The sequence below is a fragment of the Talpa occidentalis genome, unplaced genomic scaffold, assembly GCF_014898055.3.
Source record: "Talpa occidentalis isolate TD23 unplaced genomic scaffold, MPIMG_talOcc4v2.1 talOcc4.14, whole genome shotgun sequence".
NCBI classification, from domain to species: Eukaryota; Metazoa; Chordata; class Mammalia; order Eulipotyphla; family Talpidae; genus Talpa; species Talpa occidentalis.
Genome location: NW_023601433.1, coordinates 88,265,168 through 88,289,936, shown reverse-complemented (window position 1 = coordinate 88,289,936; position 24,769 = coordinate 88,265,168). Strand labels below are relative to the sequence as shown.

The 24,769-nt window shown below is 64.1% G+C and overlaps 1 protein-coding gene across 11 annotated transcripts in view; it reads left to right on the top strand.

Annotated features, from left to right (window-relative positions):
* The window catches only part of NCOR2 (nuclear receptor corepressor 2), a 159,875-nt gene that overhangs the window by 15,082 nt on the left and 120,024 nt on the right, over positions 1–24,769 (top strand). For 8 of the 11 annotated variants that reach the window (XM_054695425.1, XM_054695423.1, XM_054695422.1 and 5 more), the window contains exon 1: positions 4,934–6,114. The gene's annotated coding sequence lies outside the window, so the exon portion shown is untranslated. Of the gene's footprint in view, positions 1–4,933; positions 6,115–18,469; positions 18,661–24,769 lie in introns of those variants that run through there. The other 3 variants (XM_054695417.1, XM_054695419.1, XM_054695420.1) reach the window with 2 other exon arrangements.

Sequence of the window (24,769 nt, the reverse complement as noted above, 5' to 3'; positions counted from 1 at the left end):
CGGTGCCGTGTGCACCAGACGTGTAAGATCACCTATGAGTCCATTTATGGGAAAAGCCCCGCTCTGGTCAAGCCAGAGACAGAAAGCAGATTTGTGGTTGTGGGCTGCGGGGTGTGGGGAGAAACTGCTTCCTGGCAAGGGGCTTCCTTTCCTTTTGGGGTGATGGAAATGCTTGGGACTAGTGAGGTGGGGGTGGGAAGTATTCACTTTATTTATGTTTAAAGTTTATCTGTTTATTTATACAAGCGCTGGGCACAGTCAGAAGCGCGGGAGGGTGAGAGGATTCACCAGAGCCAGAGCGGGGAGCAGAGCAGGCAGAAGGACCGAGGTGCACTGCTGAGGGGAGCAGCGGGCGGCAGGAGAGGTCTGCGCGCCATGTGGGACCCTCGCCCGGCAGCCGGGGATGGAACCGGCGCTGCAGAGGCTGCGGGCAGCTTTGCAGCCAGCACTCAACCGCCGCGCCGCCGGGGAGGCCTGGAAGTACTCACTTTAGACGGTGAATTTGAGGTCATGTGTATTTCACCTGAATACATAATTTGGGAACTGAAAAGAGGGGTCTTTACTGAGTGCCCCGTGTACACTGGCTGCTCTACGAGAGTTTCCATTTCGCAGGTGAGGAAGTGGCTCGGATGGGAAGCAGCTGGCGGGGGCTGGGGTCACGCAACCAGAAAGCAAGGGGGCCCAGACTTGAAGCCACTCTCCGTCCCAATCCTGAGGTTGCCGGAGGTGAATCCACCAGGGGGCTGTGGAAGCTGGTGCTGGAGGGTGGGGGCCTCCTCCTGCCCGTCCTCCAGCCACGAATACCTCTGCTGTGGCCGCCGGGGGGTCGGGGGGACTTTGAGGGGCCCTGGGGTGTGGGGAGTCAGAGCGTGACTGGGAGTGCGTTTCCCACCCCCCTCCCCAGAAGCAGGAATTTTCCAACACAGGGCCCTGCTGTGAATCAGCGTGGTTCACTCAGGGGAGCCGGGCTGTTTTCAGTTTCCGCTGAGTTTCACGCTATGACTCAGTCCGCTGGCCGGGGGACCTGGTGCTGCGCCTGCCGAGCCCAGGCTTGCTCCCCGGGGACATGCGGGCAGCGCCTTGGAGGCCCTGTGGGCTGTCCTGCCTCTGTGACTGTGTGAGTGTGTGTGTGTGTGTGTCTCTGGGGGGGGGGCTGGGCTGTATATTTCTCCCCAGAGTACCCCTGGCACCCCCCCATTTTGCAGATGGGGAAACTGGGGCAGAGAATCCTTGGGCTTTGCACGATGGTGGAGCCCGGGTTTGAACCCTGGCGGCCTGAGTTTGGCCACCCTTGCGAGGATCTGGCAGGAGGAGCAGCGCTGAGAGGCCAAGCAGCCCCACAGGGTTGCCCAGCTCCAAGGTGGTGCAGCCCCGGGGGAACCCTGGGTCTGCGCCCTCCCGGTGACCTACACTGGGCCAGGGGCTGGGGAGGGGGAGGGGCGGCTGAGCGGGCCAGCGGGGGCCCGTTTGTGTCTGGGGGTGTCAGAGGAGGTGCACAGGGCACCGGCTCTAGGACCAGCTCTCTGGAACCCTCTACCCGCCCTGGGTTGTGGGACTGACTGGAACACCCCCCGGGCCCAGGGGGACAGATCTCTTCCACAGTCTCCTGACCTGGACAATTAATAGCTCTTTGGGTCGATGGCACCCCTGCCCTCCCAGGCAGCCCCCCTGCCCTGCGGCCGCTAATGGGCCAGACCCCGCTCCTGGAGTGGGGTGGGGGAGCTCGGGGCTGGACACTGGACAGGGTCCGTGGTTTCCTTTTCCTGCCCACCGCCAGGATCCAGTGCCCGGCAGCTGTCATTTTGGGGCACTTCTTTGTGCGAACAGGGGCAGAGCCTGACTTGTCGTCTCAGTGAGCCCTGCTGGTATGTTCTAGATATACAGATGGGCCCACAGAGCCTTGTGACGTGCCCGCTGCCTCCGGGGCCCTGTGCCTCGTTCCCAGAGAACCCCCTCTCGACCTCCCACCCGGCTGGGGTTCCCCGCGTGAGGGCCCCAGCAGAGGCAGCGCCCCATCAGGTGATTCAGGTGGATGCCCTGCTCTCAGCTGTGGGCGAGCTTTCCGGCCCTGCCTGTGCCCTCCCCGGGGGGGTCGCTAAGAGGGTCCTCGCAACCCGGACAAAGGGCAGTTGTAAGAACGAAACCAGTGAACAAGCATCAGGGCTCAGCTCTGCTCCTGGCACAGCGAAACCCTGAGGGCGTGCGCCAGGCCCTGTGGCCCGTCGGGGTGACTGACAGGTGGAGGGACAGATGGCCTCTCCGCGCCGTGTGGCCGTCTCTGGCCTCCGCAGGCCTGCCCGGCATGTCTGCACTGCCCGCCTGCCACGGCCTGGACTTGGCCGGGAGCCAGGCTGCCGACCTGCCGCTGAGCCCCCGCCGCCCCCCTTCCTTTAGAACGGTCGATATCCGCTCCTTCCTGGCGCCTAATTGCTCCTGTCTCTGCAGATGGCCCCACGCCCCAGCCAGGAGCAGGGTGGGAGGTTTCTGAGAAGTGCATTTCGGGGTGTGTGTGTGGGGGGGTGGCGTGGCCCAGAGCAGAAGCCTGGTTCCAGTCACCCTCCCAACCCCCACTGACTGTGACCACAGGCCGGCTGCTGAACCTCCGTGGGCCTCAGTTTCCCCATCTGTGAAATGGGGTCAGGAGAGTGACCCCTTGCTGCCAGGCACAGTCAGTCTGGTATGGGGGTTTGATTCTTACTGTTTCCCCAGGCCCCCCTGGTTCCCCTGGGTCTGCCAGGTATCCCTGCAGGCCTCTCCTGGCCGCCCAGACGGACGGACATGAGACTGGAGGTCTCGTGGGGAGGGCCAGGGCTGCTCCTCAGTTCTCCCTCCCACTGTGTGTTGCCCCTTGAGCGTGAGTGTGACCCCCAGCATGATGGCTGTGTCCCCTGTGCACGAGAGTGTGCCCCTGGGGTGGGCCTGGGCCTCCTCTTCCTCTCGGGATCCCCCCGGGCTCGGCTTCCCATCGCTGCCCTGACTGCTGCCGTGGCTGCCCGGGCCCCACGGTGGGGGGATGGGAGCGAGCAGGCCGCCGGCGGGAATCGGAGCCTGGTGAACTCTGTGATCCCCTCCCGCGGCTTCAAGGAGAGCCGCCTCAGCTGTCACTGGAGAAGGAAAATAAAATATCCCCGCGGCTTCTCGATGGAGGGGCCCTGGAGCCGCCCACCCTGGCCCAGCTGGACGCTCCCCAGGGCCGGGCCTGTGCTCCCCAGGGCGGGGCCGCTCCCCAGGGCGGGGTGGGAGGCTCACCTGCTCACCTGGGTGGGCCGGTGTCGGGCAGGGCTGCGGGAGGCCTGCCCCGTCTGGGTGTCCCGTGCCCTGCGCCTAAAGGCCAGACCCAGCCTGCAGGATCGGCTTCCCGAGGTCACGCCTGTCTGCCCCTCAGGGCTGGCGTCGGCATCCTGGGGTCCCCGTGTCTGGTTTAGGGCTTCTGCAGAGCCTGTTGTCCCCTGTGGGTGCCTGGGCGTCTGGCCTGAGCCGGGCCTGCACCCCTGCCGTGGCGGCCACGTGGCGGCCCTAAGCAGCAGGCGTCACGGTGCACCCGGGCCCTGGGCGATGGCTGGGACTTTCCTGTGCCCTTGGAGAGGGCTGGCGCCGGGAAGGCGGGCTGTAAGGCTGGAGCTGGGGGTGCTGGCTTGGAGCCGCGGGGCCTGGTGGGGGACCTGAACACAGCCTACCTGGGGCTGCCCTTAATGGGCATCTGCTGGCAGGGATAGCGTGGCACCAGCCTCTGCCCTCCTGGGGAGGGATGCACGCAGACCCACCCGCCGGGGACTGCCCAGGTGTATGGAGCCCGAGTCTGTCCCCCGCGGAGGTGGGCAGGGAGGGGCGGCAGCTCCGGAGGCCTCAGTCCAGTCACTGCTGCCCACGGGGCGGGTTGGCTGCAGTGCCCCTGGGCCCAGCGCAGTGCCGGGGTTAAGGGCGTGTGCTGACCACCGGGCTCCTGGGGCTCCCTCCCAGCCTCTCACTGCTAGGCAGGTATCTCCTGACCACAGTTGTTGCTACAGCCAGGTTGAAGGAGCTGGGTTTGGGGGAGCGAGGGCTGCCTGGAGGAGGGCTGCGGCGGGCTTGTAAGTGTGGGAGGGTCGGTGGGGTGAGAGTGCACGGGGTGCTAGTCTGGGTGTGGGGTGGGATTGGGTGAAAGGCAGCAGGCAGGTCCCGACCCCCTTCACTACCTGCTGTGGTCCTCACCCCTCTGTGCCCCAGGCCCTGTGATACACCTACTGTGTGCTGGGTACTGTGCTGGCCTGCGATGAGCTGGAAGGGCCCACTGTGTGCCAGGTCCCCCACTGTCAGCACCTTGTAGTGTTGACCTGCTGTGTGCTGGGCTGTGCTCGTTATCCACCCTCCCCTAGTCTGAGCCTCGTCCTGCTGGTCCCACTGTGCTGCTGGCTGTGGGGGCCCTTGACCCAGTGATAGACCAGGCAGACGTTTTCCTGGGGCCGCCGTGTCTGTCGGGCTGGCCAAGTAGAGCTGTTGGGTGAGGTGGCAGTGAGGGCCACGGTGTGTCTGGACTGTCAGGCAAGGCTTATTTGTGGGGGCTGGGGAAGAGGGCGTGGTGGGGCTGGGCTTCGAGGGATGTGTAGGAGTTCTCTGGAGAGTCGCTGTGCTGTCAGCTGCACGGATGAGATGTGGGCACAGACCTGTCTGACTCGGGCCCCCGTCTGCTTGGCTGTGAAGTGAACGTGATGGGGAGCATTTGCCTTTTTTGATTTGTTTCCCGCTGAGACTCAAGATGGGACCCCGCCACGCTTCAGTCTCCCTGCCCCCCATGTCTCTTGGAGCTATGTGGGGGAGTGTTGACTGTGCTGAGTATCCACGCTGGGCCGGGCGCTGTTCTGAGCGATGCTCTGTGTTCACTTAACTGTCACAGCACCCCGCCGGGGCTCCCTGCCACCCGCAGCCTGCCGATGGAAGCAGGCACAGGGTGAGTGGCCCACCCAGGCCGGATCCCTGCTGCCCCTCACCTGCAGGCACTGTGGGTGCTCCGTCAATACCCCGTCTCCTTCCCACTCGGCAAATCTGGGCCTCCCAGCGGCCGCGTGGCTGGAGGCCAGGAGGCGCTGGACCCGGGGCCCGGGAGGGAGGATGTGCCATGTCGGGGCCGGGGGGTGCTTTTATTAACCTGCCTGGGGAGCCGGTGGAGGCAAATGCCTGGCCTTGGCAGGCCTCGAGGGCCAGCAGGGTCAGGGCGCCCTGGCCTGGGTGACTGGTGGGAAAGGCCCTGGGGACTGGAAGCAGCCTCCTGGAGGTTGGCCTCTTGGCTCTGACCCCGGGAGAGATTTGCAAGCTGGCGGGGTTCTGGGCGGGGCCTGGGGAAGAGGTCACTGCCTCTGTGGGGCCCTTGGGGATTGTCCCCACGGGCATTGCCTCACACTGTTCCTGCCGTGGCCTTGCCCTGGAAATGGAACGCAGCCCCCTGCTCCTCTGCCACCCCCTTGCCAGCTGCCCTGGTTGGGCTGGTCTCACCTCCAGGCCTGTGCATCTGCTGGGCCGTCTTCCCGCTGCTGCCGTTCCTCCTGCCCCGCAGGCCCACCGCTCCTGCCCTTGGGCCCTGGGCTCAGGTCCCACCTCCAGGGAGACCCAGCCTGACCTCTTGACCCCCGCCCCTGTGCCAGTCAGTGCTGCTCACTCTGGCTTGGGCCGCCTGCTGAGGTGACTTGGGGATTGTCTGGACTGGGGGATCGTCTGGATTAGGGGATCGTCTGGCTAACTTACTGAGGCGCTGAGGGGTGTTTGTGTGGGGTACGGTCCTGGGGTCCTGGCCTTGTGCAGAGGCCAGGCCAGGCTCTTGCTGCGGTGGGCCTGAGCTCCAGCTGCTCCCCGGCCGGTGGCCTCCCTGGTGGCTGCTGCGTCTGCGCCCCTTATCTGTTTATGGGGAGCTAGGTGACTCTGCTTCTCCTGAGTCCAGTAGAGGTCTGGGGTACACCTCACACCAGTGTCTTCGGGGCACTGTCTGGTGTAAGTCGTCACCAGAGAGTGGCGCACATGGACATGGGTTGGGGGGGTTGTCCCGGCCTGTGGGGAGCCTTCGATGTCCATTAACGAGGCCCGCATTTTCTCCCGCAGGTCTCCCCAGGTTTGGAGGACGTGAGGTGCTGGCGGCCGCTTCTGGTAGGTCCCCAGACGGGGGTGTCCGCTCTAATTCGTGGGTACTCGGGTGGCTGGGACCTGGTGTGGGAAGTGGGCCGGGAGCTGCTGGGGGGACAGGGGTCCACCTGGGGGTGTGGTGAAGGGCTCGGCTCCAGGCTTGCCCAGAGGCGCCCCGGCCTGGTGCAGTGGTTCTCAGATGGAGCCTGCATAGTGGGCGGGGGCGGTGGGTGGTTTCCCCTGGATCTGGGTCCACATCAGATGGCTGCAGACTCGGGGTGCTGGGTGGTCTCCGTCAGAGGACGCCCGTGACTGTGAGCCCCGCGGTGCCCAGCGGGAGAGGGAGCTGGCTGCTGGGGGTGAGGCTCGCCACTGGATTCCCAGGGCGCCTCGTTCCCCATTGTAAACTGGGAGACCCCCAGGACAATTGAATGAGCTCAACAGGCTAGTCTCACGCCTGGTGCTGCTTGCTGGCACTCAGTGGGCGGTTATCCTCATTTTACAAAGGGGGAAACCGAGGCATGATGGCTCATCACTCCCTGCTCTGCTGGAAGCAAAGAGCTGGGACTCGATCCCTCGTCCCCCCATTACCCTCCAGGGCTCGGCTGGTCCCTCCCCAGCATGTTCCTTACCCAGACGGGGGCTGGTGGGGGCGGCCTGTGCCTGCAGCTGACCCTGGTCTTGGGTTCAAGCTGGGCTTGGGGTGTCAGGAGAGAGGGGAGTCTGGAGTGGGTCAGCGCGGTGGGCAGTGGCTTGAGCATAGGTCGGGCTGGCCTCGGTGCCTTTGATTTTATGTTGTGTCTCAGCCGGGATGGCCCTGAGGACCTGCGTGACCTCGGGCGGGCCTGGAGCGCCGGTGCCTCCGTTTGCCCATCTGTGAAGTGGGTGTGATCAGACCTCGGTGGAGTTGGCGGTGAGCGTGTTGTCGCTGAGGTGTTTTTGCAGCAGCCGGGCAACTGGGCCTGAACCCACAGCTCCCTTCCTGTGTCTCATCTCTGTCCCCAGACACAGGGGCCCCCTTGGGGGAGGGCGGGCTGGCGACCCTGGCTTCGGAAAGGTGGTCACGTCTCCAGAGATGCTGGCGACATAGTGAGGGAAAACACAGGCAATGTGAGGTGTTAGTGGAGGACCTCCTGGAGGGGTGTGCAGAGTCCAGAGCCATGGTGAGCCCCAGCTGCTCTGTGCCCGTGGAGGGAGGGAGGTCAGAGTGCAGCCGCCCTGGCGGGTGGCTGGGCCACAGCTGTCCCCCTCAGCAGCAGTGAGCGTGCATCAGCCGCCCAGCTCTGCCACTTACTGCCCAGGCTCTTCCGGGTCAGGCGGGTCGAGGGGTGTCAGCCCCCCGGGGGTCAGAGAAGCAGAGCCCCTCCTCACCCTCTATTTCCATGTGGGTTGGGACTTGCACTTTCCCACCTTGGGGTGGCCACCCACCTCTGTTGTCCCCCCGCTAGCGCTAGCTGGTGCGGGTGGGGCGCAGTCCTGAGAGGGTCACGTGTGCAACCCCATTCTGCAGCGGGGTAAACTGAGGCTGAGGGATGGGAGGGGGCCGGCCCAGAGAGGCCTGTTGGGAGGCCCTGGATGGGCATTCTGGGTTCCGGGGCCCCTTCGTAGTGACCAGGCCTTCTAAGAACCTGGGTGAGGAGGGTCCCGGGTTGCTGAGAGGCCTCCATGCCTCAGTTTCCTCGTCTGTGAAGGGGCATTCTGCAGGTGGGTTGAGGCTCGTGGGCTCAGCGCATCCGTGCTCGAGTACTGTCGAGAGGGCTGTGGGTAGGATGAAGTGGCGACTACCTCCTGAAGGAGACAGAGGCTGCACGTGCAGTGCTGTTTGCTGGGAAGGAGAAGGGGCTCCGGGGTGTGGGTGGTGGCTGTCGGGGTGGGCCTTCCAGAGCAGGTGGCATCTGAGCGGGTGTCTGGTGCGAGGGTGTCCCGGCAGAGAAGGGAGCCACATGCAAAGGCCCTGAGGCTGCAGACCGGGCCTCTCGTTCTTCTGGGTCTGTGGGAGTCACGTGGAGGGGTTTGCTAGGGTGAGGACTGTCCTTTGTTCTTGAGCCTCTGGGGCCCCCCAAGAAGCAGGAGGGAAGAGCAGGGCTGTGGGCTCCTGCCTCCCTGGCAAGGGCCCCAAGGCAGCCAGCAGCCCGCTGCGTCTTGGAGATGGGGGGCTGTGGGGATGTGGGTGGCGTTCCCCCCAAGGTGATCTGCCCAGCTGGGCTTTCTGTCTGGCCTTCCCGGTGCCTTTGAAGTTGAAAGGAAGGCGGCCTTGCCCGGGGTGTCTCCTTCCGCTGCCCCTCCGCCTCTCCGTCCTCCATCAATCCACATCGCGGCTAATGGGGAGCCGTCCTCCGTGGCTGAGTTATCTGCTCGTCATGCCAGTGGCCCACCCGAGGACGATAAAAGGGCTTTTTGTCTGCAAGCACTTAGCTTCCTCCTCTGGGGCGATCCATCACGTCTGCGGGAGGAGGGAGGCAGACGGACGGGGGAGGGGCAGGGGCCCCCACAGTGAGCCCAGTGCTCCCAGGGGCCTCCCGGTGGGACCCTAGTGGCTCCTCAGCCCCGAGACAAGGCCAGCCGGGGCCAGGGAGGGGCCAGGGAGGGGGCTGCTGGCGCAGGGGTGCCCCAGGAGACCCCTCCCCAAAGACAGAGGTGCTGGGCGGACCCCGGCTGCAGGGCTTCTGGTTGGAGACTGGGGGGCCTTTCCGAGACCCTCCTTGCCTGGGAGGTCTGGTGGGGCCGGACGCGGGGGCGGGGGAGGAGCAGGCATTTCCGAGAACCGACGATAAGCAGGGACGTGGGCAGGTCACAGGGCCAGATGCCCAGCACCGGCCGTGCCCCGGGGCCCTGCTGAGCACGGGGGCTTCTCGTCGGCCCCCACCAGCTGGACACTCGCCATCCAACGCATGTGGAAACCGAGGCACGGGGCGGCCATGTGACGTCCGGTGTGCCGTGGCGGGGAGCGTGTGAACCGGGGCGCCTGCTCCGGAGTCCGGTGCTGTGGGCCCTTGGGGAGCTGCGTTCGGGTGGGGCCTTCCCCAGGGGGGGTTTAGCCTGGTGGTGGGTCCAGCTTCTAGGTGGGGGCACTGCCTGGTACAGATCGGGGTGAAGGCTGGGATGCGTGTGGCAGGACTGGGCAGTCAAGCTTTCCGCATTCTGGGGGAGCAGCCATCGGGACCCACGCAGGCAGGCGAACCGTCAGGCGTGTACGGGTGGGTGGGAAGGTCAAGGGACTCGAAGGCAGGACCCCACCTCCCTGCACGCCTGCAGGCCCCACTGGCTGTGCCCCTGGTGTGTCCGGCGGGTGGAGGAGGTGGCTGAGGGGGCTTCTCGTCTCTTTGCAGCTCAGGATGCTCAGCCCCTGCAGGCTGTGCCTCCCCCTTCCGCCCTCCCCGGCCCTCCCCTCCCCACAGCCCCCTCCTGTCCCCACAGGCCACCCTCAAATGACAGCAATTAATGGTGCCTCTGATGGCGGCTGCGGGGAAGGCTGACAGTTGAGCGTGTCTGCCTGTGGCTGGCCCCGTAATCGGGCCCGGGGGACGCCCTCGGCGCTCCCTGCCGCCTGCCTGCGGAGCCATCACTCACGGGCGCCGGAGCCGCTGGGGCTGGCGCGTGACCGGCAGAGCCTGCCCCTGGCCCCCAGCTCCTTCCCTGTTGTCCCTTTATTGTGATCTTTTCTCTTTCATAAACGGGTGGGCTGGGGGGGGGGGTGACCCTTGCCCTGCCCTGGCGAGTATGTGCAGCCGTCTGGAGACACCCTTCTCCACCGGGACATGCCCTGGGGGGGTCAGCCCCTGTCCCCAGATCACCCCCCAGCTCTGCTCACCGCCTTGGGGCCACCCCCTCCCTCCAGGGCCCCCATCCTTTTGTCTCAGCCCCCTGGGGGATGGGTGGGTGGAGCTGAGGAGCAGTGTCCTGTCCTGGACAGCAGGCACCGGTCAAGTGCCCAGCTGGAGCCCTGGTTGCGGGCAGCCTTCCTGATGGGGGCGGCTCCCCGCGCGGGAGCCTTGTCAGGTGGGGGGCTGGTGTGTCTCGGGACAGGAAGCCTCGTCAGCCCCGTCCCCGCTGGGTGGTGCTTACCGATCATCACTTTGAAGCAGCAGTAATGAGGCCCCTGCTGTATGCCCAGGGCCCACACACAGCTGGCACTTTTGCCGTGGCGCATTTTAGTCTACGTGGCTCTCCAAGCAGGCCGCTGTTGTAACCGCGCTGGTGGCTGGCGATGGCGGCTGGCGCAGTGACCGGTCCGAACGGGCCGGCAAGGAAGGATGCCCCTGACCGCCTCGTCCAGGGCCCATGGTCAGGGGCTCTGGCTGGGCAGGGCTCGCTCAGGAACCAGCAAACCTGACGGAGGGAAAGAGTCTCCAGCCCTGGACTGGAGCTTCTGGTGCTGACATAGGCACGTCAATAAAATCAGCCCCATGGCAGTGTCGTGAACCGCAGCGAGAGCCCCCACCCCGGGGCGCTGGTGTGTGCTTTTGACAACTGTGAAGGTTCATGTCGCAGCGGCCACATCAGGGCAGTGTTCCTGTCACCCCCAAAGAGCCCTCACCCGTCCCCCGCTCACCCCCAGCCGCTGTCGTGCACACTCTGAAACGTCTGGGTGTCCGTGATCAGACGGCCCCGAGGTGCGTGCTCTGGCCTGGCCCGCTCTCCGCCGCAGGTTTGGGGATTTCTCCGAGTCCCGCCAATGGGTCAGTTACAGAGGCGCCTCCTTCCTGCTGCGCCTGAGGGCTGTCCTGGCTGTTGAGCTCAGCCGGGGGCTTTCTTACAGCCTTCTCTTGCCTTATTTCTTGGGTTGGCTGGGCAGAGGCCTGTGGGCTTTGCGGGTCAGCTCGCGGTGAGGTCCTGAGCCCCCTCTCACAGACAGACAGACAAGCTGGGAGGTCAGGGCTTAGCAGAAGTCCTTCCTGGAGCACCCAGGCTTTCTCCTCTAGCTCCGTCTGCGGCGGGGTTTCCTGTTTCCACCACCGGTGGCTGGTGGGCTGCCTCCTCTGTGGGGCTCCCCTCTGCGGGGCTCCCCCTCTGCAGGGCTCCCCCTCTGCAGGGCTCCCCCTCTGCAGGGCGGCCCTGGCTGGAGTCCCGAGGAGGTTCTGTGCCTTCCGGCCAAGCCTTGTCCCCAGCCGGGACCCTGCCCACTCGGGCCAGGTCTCAGGAGCTATTTTGGGGCCAGGCCGGAGTGTGACATACGGTAGCCGGGAGTGGAGGTGGGGAACGGGGGTGGGGATGGGACAGGCGCCTCTTCTCTGCCTCCTGTCTCGCCCGAGGGGTGTTAGCTAAGATGACTTTTCGGGGAAGGAGGCCCGTAAATTAAATAAGCAATCCCGTAAATAAATAAGTAATGAAGTTAGTGGGGTGCCTAATTACATCAAATTCATAATTATGGATGGATGCCTGCCCGATAATTGTACTTGTTTTTAATCTTCTGCTCCGTGTGTCTTTTATCTGATAGTAATCCCTGCCCCCAGCCCCAAGGGGGAGGTGCTGCCTCTGGGGCACAGGGAGCCTGGGATCTGAGCCCTTGGGGTGTCTGAGCTGCCACCAGGACTCCCCTCCCCCGCCCGCAGGCTCCCCTCTCTGGGTTCGCTCAATCACCCAGTCGGGCCGGGACAGGGGCTGTGTTCTGGGCTCCAGTAGGGTGTGCTCTTTAGATCCGTGGGGCTGGGGCTCTCCCACTCCTGCCTCACTGCCCCACGTGATGGACAGGGAAGTTGAGGACAAGCTCACGTGTGGGGGTTGGAGCAATTCAGGGAGGCTGCCTGGAAGAGCTGGACTAACGTGCACTCACGAGAAGGCCTCCTTGTAGGGATCAAGGTGTCAGGTGCTTCAGACGGGGCCTGGCCCAGAGGATGGACTGTGTTTATCGCCACAACATTTCCCCATCATTTGCTCGGCTTACTGAGAGTTTGCTGCCTCATCCTCATCAACACCTCATCAACATCAGCTGTCATTCCCAGGGACTCCTGAGCGTTTGCTTTCTGCCAGCCCGGGTTCTGAAAGTCCTCGCTCAGGGGCTCCTCGCGACAGCCCCACCAGGGAGGTGCTGTTTCCACGACACTTTTCACAAGTGGGCATCTGGAGGCACAGAGCAGTTAAGTGACTTGCCCAAGGTCACACCGCTGCAGAGCTGGGTTTGAACCCAGGCAGCTTGGCTCCGCAGCACCTGCTGTTAGTTGTGGGGATTGTGCAGGCGCCGCCTGCAGCTCTTCCCTAACCTGGAGCCAGACTGGCTCTCTTGGCAGCCCAGCCAGGCCCATGTGCCACGTGAGGCCCTCGGCATGCAGCAGCTGCTCTGGGCTGCGGGGGACCGGGCGGGACAGGAGGGGCCTGTTCCTGCCTCTCCGCAGCCAGCCTAGGGCCCCCGAGGCCTCCTGGGGGGAGGAGGGGAAACAGCAAACAAGATGCCAGGGCCTTGCCGTGGCTGATGGGAGATGGGCAAAAAGCAAACCTGGTATTTCAAGCAGGGAAATGCTGCCTGGAATTACACAGGGTGGGGAGGGTGGGGCTACTCCGGTGGGGGGTCTCATTTAGGCAGGGGGAGCAAGAGTGGTCTGTGAGGAGGTGGCCACTAACCAGATATGCAAGGAAGAAGGAGGAACTTTCTAGGTGGGGGGCCAGCATGTGCAAAGGCCCTGAGGTGCTGGCGGTGTGTCGGGAACGCTGAGGCCTGCCTGGAGCAGAGGGGGAGCATGGGCTGAGGCTGTTTTATAGGTCTTGGGGGTTAGAGAGACCTTTTTTCTCAGTGACTGCAGAAGTCAAGTTTAATCATTTCTCCTTCTCCCTTTTGTTTTTTCGCTAGCCCGTTAATTATATTTATTGGGCACATGGAATGTTCTGGACTTTTGTGGGCTGCTGGGATCAGAGTGACGGAGAAGTCGGGGAATGTCATGCCTCGGAGGAGTTTGGTGTGAGGCAGACAAGTGCCTGTGAAGGTTATCGGGACAGAGTTCAGGCCGTCGCTGGAGGGCCAAGGGTCTGAATCTGTCTGTGGCCAGGACGGGCTTTCTTGGACAGTGTTGACGGGGGCGAGACCCGAAGGTGATGTGTTAGGGCTCTGGGCTGTGCTGGAGATACTTGTAGGCTGGCTTGAGGCCGCAGGAGAAATTGGTGTGTGCTCATAAAGGAAAAGCCCAGGGGTTGGCAAGTTCAGGCACGGCTGGATCCAGGAGCTGCAGCGCGCCTGGGGGGCTGGCGGTTTCACCTCTGCTTCCTGTGCCCGTGTCTTGCTCTCAGGCAGGCTCTTGCTCCCAGCCCAGCCACCCAAAGGAAGGAGGTCGCCTGGAGCCCCAAGAAAGGCACAACTTTCTCTTCTCTCAGCACTATTTCAGCTATTTACAGTGGGCAGCCTGGGGGGAAGGGGTTCCCCAAATCCAGACAGTCCAGGAAGGGGACGAGGCAAGAGGGAAGGGTCGGGATTGTGGCTAACCAGTGGGCTGAATATTCTGGTTTTTTTTTTCCCCAAGAGAAGCTGGAAATCTGGATTTTATAAGCAATGTCCTAATTTTTAAAAAACATTGTGTGTGCCAGAAAGAGCTTCCCCGCTGGCCACAGCTGGCTGCCATCAATTTGTGGCCTCTGTTCATAACTGTGACTTTTATCTCAAAGTATTTTGCCCTCTGTGATCTGGGCAGAAAGCCCCATGGAATGCACAGAGGCCCCAAGGCTTGGGAAGTCATGTTTGGTGCCCCTGGAAATGCCATTTCTGCCTTTCGGGACCGTAGGTCGCAGTCCCTGTGCTGAGACCATTACAGCAGCTGCTTCAGTCAGGCTGTCGTGCCTAATGGTCAGCGATTCAGACTCAGGTGCCACCCTCCCTGGGTTCAAATGCCGGCCCAAATCCCAGCTTCCCAGCTGTGTCCCCAAGGGCAAGTTGCTTGGCTGCTCTGTGCCTCAGTTTCCCCATCTGTAAAGTAGGCTTACAGTACCCACAAGGACTGCTGTGGGGTGAAGAGGCCATTTCCCCAGCGCCTGGCACGTTGGGGGTGTCTGTCCCTGGACTGGTGTAATCGTCCTTCCAAGGGGGTTCTGGCATCCGGCTGGTGGTGGCCGGGACACTCCTGGATACTCCTCTGCCGCCAGGACGGGGGCTGCTGGGTCCCAGGGCAGGCAGCTAGCCGCCCCCGCCACTGCCCGGGCTCTCTGTGCCCGAGGCCAGGACCGTGCTGCTCTTGCTGGAGGCTGGAGCTGGGCTAGCCCTGCCAGCTCACAGCTGCTGCGGGTGGGGCCGGTGGGGGCCGCCCCTTTTGAATAAAAACAGTGCAGCAGAGCGGCCTGGAGGGGAGGCCGTGCTGCTGACGCTTCCCTGCCTGGGTGCAGTGACGGAGGGCAGGGAGGATGCGTTTCAGGCCCCGGTGGTGGTGAAACTTACATCTGTTTCGTCCTCCCCATCAAGGAGGCCCTTCTGCAGGGAGCCCTGGAGGGGCTTGTCCTCTCTCAGGGGTGTCTGGGTTCTTTGGGGTTGGTTCTCAGCTGGCTCAGGCCAGGAAGGGGCTGTGAGGCCTCACGGTGGGGTTCCTGGAGATGTTTGCTCATGAACACCCCCCTCTAGCAGCCAGCACCCTGGAAGCCGTGCTGAAAGGGGAGGGGGGGGCCGAATGTGCTGCCGAATGTGGGTCTTGACTGCGGTCTTGGGGTGCGTGGCAACCTGGCCGCAGGTGTGTCCCCCGGGGACCTGAGGATGGGACCTCGTGTGCACAGAGGGTCTTTTGCAAGTGTGATCCAGCGAGGGGCCTGGAGACGAAGTCATTCTAGAGTAGGATGGGCCCTGCCTCTGATGGCACCATTCCTTACACGGGGGTCTGCAGAGGGGACAGCTGCATGGAAGCAGAGACAAGTTTGGAGTGATGGGGCCACAAGCCAAGGGAATCGGCACCTGCATAAGGTGGAAGAGGCAGAAAGGAACCCCCAGAACCTTAGGGGGAGAGTGCAGCCCTGCCCACACCTGGATCTGGGGCTGCTGGCACCAGGCCTGTGAGAGAATGAATTGCTGCTGCTTTAATCCCCATCAACCTCCTCACCTCCAGCCCTACCTCCTCCCCTCCTCCCATCCACCCCAGCCATTGGCTTCCTGTCTTGGCGAGTGAAGCAGCTGTGGATTTTATTTTAATCACAACGGAAGCGTGGAGACCTCCTTGAGGCCCACCAGGCCCTACACGGGTTGCAGCTGACCTCACCTGCCCTGCTCCCCTTCTCCATGGTTCCCAGAACCCCCTAGTGTGTCCACCTCGGGGCCCTCCCCTGGCCTGTTCCTCGGCCTGGAACACTGTTCACTGGAAGTTTTCAGTCTCCCTCCCTTACTTCATCCAGGCTCTGGTCACTGTCACAGCAGCTGTCCTGGCTTGAAGGACGTCGTGTCTCTCTGCCGCTGACAGCTTCGGCTCTTCCCATGGCCTCTGGCGGGGGGTGCAGGGGAGGGGGTCTGCATTCTCAGGGCCTGGTGCATACCGTGGGAGCTCAATAAATGCTTGTTGCGTGTCTGACCACCCCAGACCTGGGGTCAGGGACTTGCATCAGCCGAGCAGTGGACAGTCAGGACGCTGGGCAGTGGTGTCCACTCAACAAGACCATCTTACTTATCTGGATGGAGGTGAAATTCACATCATGTAAATCAAATTACTTTGAAGTGAACATTTCACTACTTTTCAGCACAGCACAGCACGGCCTCCACCTCTGTCTTGTTCTAAAATAGTCCAGTCTCCCCAAAAGGAATCCTGTCCCTATTAGCGGTTAGTTCCCAGCCCCTCCACCCAGCCCCCGCCCTGGCAGACACCCCTCTGCTTTCCGTCTCTGTGGGTTTCCCTGATCCGGACATGTCATAGAAACGGGGTCACACTGCATGTGGCCTCTGTCTGTCCGTGTGCTCAGCGTGCTGGTCTCAAGGCCCATCTGTGTGGGCACGGGTGCCAGGGCTTCCTTCTGTGGCTCAGGCCTAGTCTTGGGTGACTTTTCAGATGAGGAGCCCAAAGCTGCCCCCTTCCCCATGCCTGGGGCCCCGGGGTGCCATGTCCCGGAGCCCATAAAAACGGTTGATGGACGTTTAAAGTTCCCTGCCTGTCTCTCGTCCCGCTCCAGCCCCCACGCCGCCTCCAGCATGATCGCTGAGCCTGACCAGGAAGCCGCGGCCCCCGGGAGGAAGTGACCGGGGAGGAAGTGACCCGGGATCCCTTCCAGTTCGGGCTGGACGCTGAACGGGGCCTGCCTCTGGCAGCCCAGCCATGGTTTCTGTTGCCCCTGAGAGAAGCAGCGGACAGGAGCCCCCACGTGAGAGCTGAGCGCCCCGGTGCCTGCCTCCTTTGGGGAACCCCTGCCCCACCGTGGTGCCATCAGAGCACACCCGTGTCTTGTCCGGTCCCCCCGCCGTCCACAGTGGGGCTCAGTGCCGGGCTCCTGTATGGCTTATTGGAGATGTTGGTCAGGGGACCCTTTTTCAGAGTGCCGGGGTGGGTCCCGCTCGAGCTTTGGGGCGCCAGGCGGCTTCTCATGTTGGGAGTGTGCGCTCAGCTCGGCCACCAGGTCTGCCCGGTGGCGCCGTCTGGGCCTTCCCTGCCAGCCGCCAGCTGCGGGGACCAGTGGCCTGGGATCACAGCCGCCGGGGGGCGGATGAGCTCCTGCGCTGCAGCCTCTGGGAAGGTCCGGGTGCCGGCCTGAGTCCAGAACCCACAAAAAGGAACACAAGGAGCCGTCCCCGCTGCCCCAGGCCGGCTCGGCCGTGCTTGCTGGGGCTGGTTGGGCCTGTTCCTGAGTCCCGCGGCCTGACGCTCACGGTCAGGGCCAATGGGCGGGGAGGCGGCGCGGGATCTGCGGTCTGAAATGCAGCCTTTGGCCGCGCGTGTCGTTCTGTGCCTCAGTTTCCCCACATGTTCCAGAGGATTTTGGAGTAGAGAGAGCCCCACCTTGTCTGCGGGGGTTTGTGGGGCAAGGGTGGCGGGTGAGCTGCAGAAACCGGACGCACAGTTGGCCCCCGTGCGGGCCTCTGCCTGGTCTCCTGGAGGCCACGCTGGTCCCCACAGGCCTCTGTCGTCCTCAAGGACCTTCATCATGCGGGGCTGATGTGCCCGCTGTGGCCACGCCGCCAGCCAGGCTCACCTCAGCTCAGCCGCTGCCCAGCTGTGTGGCCTCGGGCGAGCCTCGCTGGCGCCCTGGGCCTGCCTCCTTGTCTGCAGGCTGGGGTTCAGGGGTGCACCTGCCTTTTGCTGTGCTGTCCCGAGGACAGATGGGCTGGCAGGTGCGGCCACACACAGTGTGCAGTGGGCCCGTGCGCCCGTGCACCAGCCCCCCCAGCCTCATGGTCCCTGGAGTTAAACGACTGGCCCCGTCTCCACTCCCCTCCTCCCTCACCTCCTCCCCCCTGCACCCCGCCATTCTTTTGTGATGCCCAAACCTGGTCTGGCCTCCAGATGCCGCCTTTGCCAGGCCTCTCGGGTCTGGGCCTCCCCTGTCATCACTCAGGACGCCATCTGGGCCCGCGTCACGGGGTCCACGTCCAGGTGGCTGGGGACGGAGGTGAGTCTGAGGCCCCTCCACGCACCTTCTGGTCTCAGCAGCAGCAGCGGCAGCTTCCCCTCCCCCTCTTCACTGCTGCCAGGGGCGCTGGGGGGCAGAGCGGGCCTGGTCTGGGATAGATGGGGAGCCGACACCCCAGGACCTCCACCCACATCTGGTCACCCCTGGCCGACCACCCTGCGGCCCGTGTGAGTGAGTGTGAGCCTCGGCCTGTCGCTGACGTGACCGCGCGCGGAAGACCAGTGCGGAGGGTCCTGCCGGCTCTTCCTGAGATGAAAGGACGGCCATCTCGCGGAGGCGGCGCCTGCCCCTCTGGCCTCGTCACCCCGGCGGACCGGGAGGGGCAGGGCAGCGGCTCCGGGTCTGTGTGCCAGCCCCGGCTCCCGGGAGGAGGCCCGGCCTCCGGGTGGACCGTCAGGGCTGGGAGGAGACGGGTTAAAGGCGGAGCAGGCGGCCCTGAGCTGGCCTTCGCCCGAGCGCGCGCATAGTGAAGAGGCTTTTCTGGCGAGCTATAAAAAGGCCTCACAGTGTCTCAGCTCCCGAGTGTCGGCTGGAAGCCCTCCAGGGTTACCATGGCGATGAGGAATTATTACTTACTGCCAAGGCTGGGAGAGAGAGCTCGTACTTTGGCTTCCAAACAAGAGGAGTGGACTTATGTAATGCTCTGTTCCTAGGCCCGAGGGGCAGGAGGCAGGAAGGGATCCTTTTCGGCCCCACCGTGGGGTCCGGTGGCCGCGAGGGTGACCCTGCTGGGCCTTGGCCTGCCCTGACTTGGGGGCGTCCCTGCCTTGGGGGCGTCGGCGGAGGCTGGGGGGCCGGCCCCACTGTCGCGCCTCTGGCGGGGGAGCCCGCAGTCTCGCGGGAGGCGGGGCGCGCGGTGGGCCGCCCTCCGGGCGCCCGAGGATGGCTGGCTGCTGGACACCCTGTGTCTCGTGGAAGCCAGGGGAGCGAGCTGGGCGTGTGGGCTCCGCTGACCTGCTGGCTGGCACGGTTTACTTCGCTTTCTGGTTTTTTTTTTTGGTGGGAGAGTTACTTCAACTTGTGTTTGGAGCTGACGTGAGTGGGAGCTGGTCATGTGCTCGGGTAAGAGAAGTTTCCGGGCTTGGCTGGGGGTGGGCAGAGAGGCTGGGGGTGGCCTGGTCTTCCGGCCCAGGGAGGGTGGGCCTGGGTTGTGGGGGCCCATCTGGAGGGTGCCCAGTTCTGCCCTGGGCTGGGGGACCATGTGAGCGCCAGTCGAGGTGGGCGAGGTGCTGCCCTGGCAGCCAGTGGCCATGGGCCACCACGGGGGCTCGTGTGTGGGGGGTGGACAGTGCCCGCAGGCCCGTGGACAGCGTGGCTGGAGTCCCGGGAGAGGGCCCGCGGGTGGGGCTCCTGGGTTGCTCTCTGGGAGTGGCCGTGGCGACCGTGCCCTCTCTGAGAGCCTTGCCCTCCCCCGGCGTCCTGTTGGGGAGCAGAAGGGCTGCGGCGGGGGAAGGGGGCTCCTGTTGTTCGTTCTCGGTGGTGGCTGCCCCCGGTGGGCTGGGGGCCTGGGGATTGGGGTGGGCTCCAGGCTCCAGGCTTGGGGGCAGGGAGGGGAGCTAGGTGCAGGCAGCGCCGCGGCAGCCCTGGCGCCCGGCTCCACCGCGGTGGCGCTTGGCACGGTGCCCGTGTCTGGTTTGAAATCAGCGCCACCGGCCCAGGCTTGCCCAGGGACCTGGCAGCGAGGATCCGGGATAAACACTGGAAAGTTGGGAGGGCTCCCCGAGCACAAGGCGCCCTCAGTTGCAAGTGCAGAGCAAGAGGGCGCCATCCATGCCAAAGTGTGGGTGCGCCCGCACCGTCTCGTGGGGTGCCCCCGCCCCGGCCAGGAGCACCTGGTTCCCAGAGGCATCGCCCTTACTACAGACCCGGGCTCGGGTTCCGCCTCGCTCACCTGTGCCAGCCTCAGTTTCCTCGTCTGTGCACCCGGACATCCGTGGGGCCACACAGCAGAAGGGGGGCGGTGGGGGCTGGAGCCACGGCCCCTGGTTCAGAGCCTGTTGACTCTGCCTGCGGCGAGACCTCGGGCTGCACAGCCAGGCCTCAGTGTTCCATCGGGCAAATGAAAGCTCCGTCCGTCTCCCCCTCACCTGGCTGTGGGGTGGAAAGGATTAATGTGGCCCTGCCCCACAGGAGGGGTGACCCGGCAGGCCCAGGCCGCACGTGCTTGGGCTCACCCAGGTGGCCTGGGGCACCTGCGGACTAGCCGGTGGGCCCCAGCAGCCTGTGTGGGGGCCTCCGTAGTGCAGGCCACGAGGTTGGGCTTGAGTTTGGCGTGTGTCTTGTTCTGCATCCATTTTGATTTTCTTGCCTGTGGAGAGCCCCCCTGGTCTGTAAGTTGAAGCCCTGTGGGGAGGCGCGTGCGGGGCTCCCCCACCGGGCCTGGCCACGCCCCTGCTCCCCACCATGTGCCCAGCTCCCTCCACACCTGGGCCAGTGACCGGCGGCCCAGCGGGTGGGGGCAGGGCTGGCTCGCGGGGTGGCAACCGTCCTGTGCTTGTAAGTGACACCGGATGCTGGGCTGGAGGCTGGCGGGGCTGCTCCTTGGGCCAGCAGGAGCCAGCGGGAGTCCCCGGGTGTCCAGGCTGCCCACACCACTGCCCGCCGCTCCATCTCCCTTGGGCCTCTCCTGCGAGCCTCGAGAAAGGCCTCTGCGGTGGGGGCCCCACAGCAGTCCCCCTGCTGCCTCCAAGCCCCCACTTAGGGCTCCACTTGGGTCACCGAAGAGCTGTGTTGAGGGCACCCCAGCCTGGCCTCTGCCTCAGCAACTCTGTCCACTGTGGTGACCAGGCAGAGGCACATGCAGACCCTGGTGGACTGGCCTGTAGCGACAGGCAGCACCGGCACCCCACGGATGTGAGTGCACGGAGCTAAGCACATGCACACTCACCCCTGCACACACACACACACACACACACATCCCTGCACACACTCACAGGCACACACACACATACGCACTCACACTCAGGCACACATACATACCAACACACATACAGGCAAGTACACAGTCATACAGGAACCCCACACTCATCCATGCACACGCATTCATAGGCACATTCTCCTAGACATCGCACTCACACACTCTTAACCACTCACAGGCACATGCACATGCTCATGACGTTCATGTGCACAAACACAGACTCGCTCATGAACAAGAGCATACTCCCACTGACATCCACTCACGTGCACGCACACACACTACAGGCGCACTCATGCACATGAACACACACACTCGCACTCACACACTGACACACCCACCGTGATCCTGGAATAAAAAGTCGAAAAAGAAAAAGCAGAGGCTCGGGGTCCTGCCCCTGGCTCACACCTGGGTGGTTGAATTAGTTGGAGCCAATGGCTGCCCCCGAGCTGCAGCGTCCCCGCCGTGGCCTGCACTGGGCGCCGTGGCTGGTGCTGTCGCGGTGAGGCCGCGGGCGCCCGTGCTCCTCCTGTTGTCGCTGCCTCTGCTGCTGGAGGAGGGGCCGTGTGGCCTCCAGCCTCAGGCCAGAGCCAGTGCACGGAGGGTCTTGGTGACCCCGAGGGGTTGCTTGTCCTCTGAGCCCGGGTCCCCACCTCTGCTCCCCTCACCTGTCGCAGGGCTGGGAGGTCAGGTCCAGGGGCTGAACTCATGGCCCAGGAGAGCCAGCAGTCTTGACCTCTGGGCCCCACAGCCTCCCCTCCTGGGCCGGCCTCCTGCGAGTCCCGCTGGCAGCCTCCGAGCATGCTTGGTCTCAGCCTCGACTGTGGCATTGCCAACCTCGCTGCCTCTCTGAGCTCTTTCCCTCCTGGCTCTGTCCTCTGGGCTGCGTTTTCTCCTTTCCTGCTGTTCCCTGTGTTGGTGCCGGCTTCCCTTAGACCCTTCCCCGCTTCCACCAGGGGTGGGAGGGCCTTGGGTGTAATAGCTCACTGTCACATGAGCTCAGGGGTCCCGGCTGGGGCTTTGTGTGCCAAGCGCCCTTGTGACCACCCAAACTAGCTGGGGGGACCTTTCCCTGAGGGCCCCAGGATTGGGCTGCAGGGGGTTGTCTTCCTTACACTGGCCCTCGGGTACCCCAGGTGGTCCAGGCAGGACCTTAGGATTTCGGAGGGCCCTGCAGCATCGTGGGCTGGGGACAGTGGGTACGAGTGCGGGCTGGCAGGCCCGCGTTCCTGAGTGGGGGTGTCTTGGATTAGGCATCTGCTCTCGCGGCCTGAGCTTTGCTGGGCAGAGTCTGGGGGTGAAGGGAGTAGGGCAGGTCGGGGGCATTCGAGCCCCACTAGCCTGTTTGCTTTCTTGGGAAGATCCAGCTGTGGTCCTGCCCCAGGACCTTTGCATGTGCCACGCCTGCTTCCTGGAACACTGTTTGCTGAGGGCTCTGCACATCCCTGCGTTTTGGCCTCTGCTTAAACGATGCTGCCTGATGAGACCCTGTCCTCCTATCACTGGGTGGCTGTCACCACCTGGACCTGGACTTTTTGTGATGTCCCCTCGTCAGGTCCCTGCCATGCCCTCCCTCCAGATCTTGTTCATTTTGGTCACCACTGTGTCCCAGAGCTGGTGCTCAGTAAGCCGTTGTGTGAGACTCAGTGACCCTGCGGGCCGTGGGTCTGCCCCCCGCCCCCCTCCAGCTTCTCTGTCAGCACGTCTGGGCAAGTCATACCCACGGGGCTCTGGCTGGGAGACCTGGGCTGGGATTTGTGCAGAGTTCATCTCCCTCCACCCCAAAAGTTCTGCAGTTGAGGATACTTTCGGGTTACTTCTGAAAATTGGGGTTCTTTGAAAAGCATTTGTCATGGGACATTTTAGGAGTGGGCAAATAGTACTTCCTGGGTACAGTCAGAAAGGTGGGGCTTATGAGCAAGGAAAGTGGGGGGCTTATGGGCACTGGGGCATGTTGATGGCACCAGCTTTGCATCTCGAGAGCTGACAGGCCACCGGCGTTCTGCGCCCTTCCTTATGGGGGTCGCCCAGCAGCCTGTGCAGCGGGCCCAGAGTCCCCCACCCCCCCCATGGGCCCAGAGACAGCCGTCTGATTCAGAGACACACAGCAGCAGGCACAGCGCTGGCCGGGGAATGGCCTTTACTGGGCTGATGGTCAGCACGGGTGAGAGTGCAGGTTCTGGGGCCGCCTCAGGGCAGGGCCTGTGTTCTGGGAACCTGACTCGGGCCTAGGAGGGGGCCTGCTGCCCAGTGTGAGAGCCCTCTCTGACCCCAGCTCAGCCTGGAGACACCAAACCCTTCTAGAAGCCTGGAAGTTGGTAGCAGGACTCAGGCATTAGCATGACAATGAGCCCTTTGTCCCCGGGTCCAGCCTTCTTCCCAGGCTAATAACATAATTCCCGGCCTGTGATGTCATAATGGGCCCTTTCTGCCGGGCCAGGCTGGGTGGGCAGCTGGGTGGGCTGGGCTGGGCTGCTAATAAATAGAGGTGGTGATTATCGGCCTCTACTTCCAGGGTCTTCTTTAGCCCTTTGGGAGGAGGGGTTTGCTCCCATACCCCATGCCGTGAGGGTCCCTGCCCCCTTGGCGCCAAAACCACCCTCCATGGGGGGCCCTGTGCCCGCGGCTGCTCTGCTCAGGGGTCGGGGTTAGACTGTCGCGCCACCGCCCTGGGCACTCACCTCTCCGCGTCTCACTTTGCTCCTCCGGGTGGCCGGGTGGCCGGAACAGGCTGTCAGTGAGGGGCACTGTCAGGAAAGGCTGGGGCTGGTGAGGTGCGTGGCGGCCCCTCAGGAGGTGAGGGCACGTCCTAATCCCTGCCATATAAAGGGCCCTTCTTCGGAAGGCCCTTTGCAGACGTGTCTTGAGACGAGGCCCTTCTGCGTGGCCGGGTGAGCGCCAGGCCCCGGGAGTCCTCCCTGGAGCTGGGGGGGATTGTGGCTCTGCCCCGCTCCTGGATTCCGGCTCTTGGCCCCCAGGGCCCCCAGGGTGAATTTCTGCTGCTCCAAGCTGCCCAGCCTGTGGTCGCTGTTACACAGGCGTCCTGACCAGCGAAGACACCCAGGGGCCTCCTGCTCTTTGGAGGTCCTCCCACCCCATGCCTGCGAGCCAGGCAGTGGGTGGTCGAGAGCACCCCTCTGCGTGCGCATGTGTCAGGAACCCCACCCGGGGATCCCAGGACCCAGCCACATAACCCTCATCCCCGAGCCCAGACCCGCTGCTGCTTCTCCCACCGCGGTAGCCCGGCTAAGGAGGCAGGAAGTGCTCCAGATTCCACGCTGGACTCTGCAGGCCCTTCCCCGGTGCCCGGCCGCTCTCCCAGCCCCGTGGCAGCCATCCCCCAGCGCCGTGGACTGGTGCGTCCTCGAGGCCCAGAGAGGGCAGGCCGCCTCGAGCAGCCGCACAGCCTCGCAGTGTTCCTGGTCCTGGTTAACCCACGGGCTGGCCTTGCGGCTCCCTGGAGGAGGGGTCAGAGCCCTGGGCCACAGTGAGAGCTGGGGAGCAGGCAGTGTAGACGTGGAATCGTTCCTGGGACACACCGGCCCGGTGTAGGTGACAGCCCGAAGTCTGGCCTGATGTAGACCCCATCTATGCTCTCGGCCTCAGTTGCTCTGCAAAATGGTCCGAACTTCAGCTCAGAGCCTGCTCTTGGGGTGTTCGTGGACTCAACAAGCCTTTCTTGAGCGCCTGCTGCGTGCAGGCGCCGGGACTCAGCCAAGGGCACACAGATGTGGCCCCTGCCTTCACGAACCTTCCATTTGGGGTTGTGAGGCGATGGGGAGTAAGGCAGCAAGGGCCTTGGGGATGGGTTGCCAGCTCCTGACGAGGGAGGGAGCAGCCTGGGGGTGGGGGACGCTGCCTGCCTGCCTTCTCCTGGGCCTCGGGTGGGTGGGTCTGGGCTGCAGGCTCTCGGGAGGGGCCTGCTAGGTGCCTCCGGCTGTCAGGACGTGCCCTGGACTGTGAGCACAGGAGACGGAGGCCACAGCAGGAACGGGCTCAAGGTGTGTCTGCGGGTGCAGGCCACATGGCCGCCTGGCTTCACTGGCCTGCCTGGGGCTGCCGGGCCTGGCTCTCGCCCCGTTCTTCGGGGGGAGGGGAGCAAGGGGGTGGGCAGAGAAGATGCCCTACACATTCCTCCAGAAACTGGGGCCAGAGGTTCTGCTTACCGTGGGGCACCCCAGGGGATGTGCCTGCTTTGCAGGTAAAGGCTGCTGCTCCCGGCCCAGATCCGGGTCACTCCTCCGGGGTGGGCACACC